The sequence below is a fragment of the Lissotriton vulgaris genome, chromosome 4_1 (assembly GCF_964263255.1).
Source record: "Lissotriton vulgaris chromosome 4_1, aLisVul1.2, whole genome shotgun sequence".
In the NCBI taxonomy this organism is placed as follows: Eukaryota; Metazoa; Chordata; class Amphibia; order Caudata; family Salamandridae; genus Lissotriton; species Lissotriton vulgaris.
Genome location: NC_141691.1, coordinates 768,533,554 through 768,536,232, shown reverse-complemented (window position 1 = coordinate 768,536,232; position 2,679 = coordinate 768,533,554).

Genomic DNA, 2,679 nt, shown 5'->3' with positions numbered 1-2,679 from the left:
AACCAAGCCGTAATTGGCAAAACATGCCAGTAGAAGGCATTAGAATATGCATTAAAAAAGCATCAAGCATCTTGGAGTGTCCTGCGCTGTCTTTTCTAGAATTGAAAAGTACGTTGTTTGTTTCACATATATATATATATATATATATATATATATGTGTATATATATATATGTGTATATATATATATATATATATATATATATATATATATATATATATATATATATATATATATATATATATATATATTACCTACTGGCAGTCGCCAGTAGGTATATATAGTTAGGATTTTTTCTCTATGGAACTTTCGAAAATTCTATGTCTAATAACTTTGGCGTTTGTGGACGGAATCGGCTGCAATTTTCAGGAAAATGGCACATTTTGTTTCTGAGCAGCCCCTGAAAATTTGGGGGGGTTTCGTCAAGGGGGGGCCGAGAAAAAAGGGGCGTCCCAAAACGCGTTTTTCACATTCATTTTTCCATAGGGCGTTTGGCCTCACTTTTAGCTCGAACGGCTGAATGGATTTACGCGAAACTTGGCAAAATTGTAGGGACTGTTAGCCCGATGTGCCTTTGCTGGGTCTCAATATATGTGCTCCAGTGGATTTTGAGAAATTAACGTTTAAAAAAACAGATATATCTGGGACAGCGTCCCGGATAGCGCTCCAGATCGCGTACTTTTCGCGTAACGGAGCTTTGCGAAGCGAAGCTGATTGGCTCTCCGGTGTCTGTCAACATTCTAAACAGTCCGGTGCGGCCGCCATCTTTTCTTTCGGTAGGATCGAGAGACAAGAGGAGGAGAAAAACGAAGGGGGAATTTAATGAAAGGGGGCAAGGTAGACTCCTCTTGACCCCCTAGGAATGATGTTGGGGTTATTAAAGGGTCCCGTGGGTCAAATAAAAAAATGATTTTTCGCGGTAGAAGCGCTTCTCGGTTCGCGAACCGGGTCGCAAACTGGTAGCGAAACGGGAATTCGCCATTTTGTGTTTCGATTTAATTAAATTACAAGATGGAGGAAAAGCACTGTGAGTATTGGGTATAAGGGGGTATGGGAGACGTATCCTGACCCCCTATGTTTTCTGAGGGTGGTTGAGGAGGCTCATATATGTTGATACTTGTCTTCCAGCGGTTGCACGTGAGCGTTTTTTTTTTTTTTTTGCCGCTTGACTTCTGTTAACGTTCGATTCGAAGGAAATCAGGAAGTGTTGACCGCCATTTTGACACTGCGAGTAAATATATTGTTAAAAATAATTGTTAAAAATTAATCCGTATTGATAAACATTGTCTGCGCCATCTTGCTTTTTTTTCAATGCCACACTTTTGTCGTGCACGGCAGCCATTTTAGATGCCTTGACCAGACCCATTCTCTGCACGCCGCCGATCGTGACGTCTGTTAACGTTCGATTCGAAGGAAATCAGGAAGTGTTGACCGCCATTTTGACACTGCGAGTAAATATATTGTTAAAAATAATTGTTATAAATTAATTCGTATTGATAAACATTGTCTGCGCCATCTTGCTTTTTTTCCAATGCCACACTTTTGTCGTGCACGGCAGCCATTTTAGATGCCTTGACCAGACCCACTCTCTGCACGCCGCCGATCCTCAGCAGGGCTCCCCACCCTCGCAAGCATCTCCCCCACGCACTGGTCACCCCGCTCTCTCTCTCATGCATGGGCCATAAACCTCCCCCCATCTGCGCTGCTCTTCCCTGAGTATCACACCCTGTGCCCGCCCGACACCTCCCTTTCACCCTATTCACCACCGCACCCTCTGACACTCCTCTCCCTCTGTGTCTGATTGTCCAGGCCGGTCCTAGGCTATCACCTAGCTCTGCGGATGTAGTTTATGGCCCCAACTGTAAAGAATCACCCCTGTTCAAAGGAGTTACAGTAGATCAAGGCCCCCACCTCATGAGATCCGTCACACCACACGCGTTCCTACTATCTGATAACGATCCTGTATTGTGATTGGGGAGGGGATTCTCACTGTAAGGGTGTGTTTGGGACCGAGCCTGAAGCGGAAGATTCCAGGGATGCATGTTGTCATCAGTGATGTCATCAGTGATGTCATTTGAGATGTCATCAGTGATGTCATCAGTGATGTCACTGACCATGTCATGAATGATGTAATATGTGACATCATCAGCAGTGGATTGCGGGTGCGCAATATATAGTTAGTGCATCTAACTATATATGCGAATTTCAATGGTTTTGTGCGAGTCAAATAAGGTTTTGAAAATGCTAATCCTAACTATATATGGTCTATAACCTATGTTTTTTTCAGTGAATATATATATATATATGTATGTATGTATGTATGTTTATACATATATATATTACCTACTGGCGGTCGCCAGTAGGTAGTTATAGTTAGGATTATTTTCGATGCGAAATCCCAACATTCTATCGGGAATAACTTTGGCGCCGGTTGAGGAATCTGCCTGAAAATGTCCTCAAATTTGCCTCGCGGCGCTCCGGTCCTTCCCTGAAAGGGGGGGATTCGTTAAGCGGGGGCCGAGATAAAAGGGGGGTCCCAAAACATGTTTTCCCCATGTTAATTTCTATAGGGCGGTCAACCTCACTTTTAGCCCGAACGGCTGAATGGATTTCCACCAAACTTGGCAAAATTGTAGGGATTGGTAGCCCGATGTGCCTTTGCTATGTCTCAAGATATGTG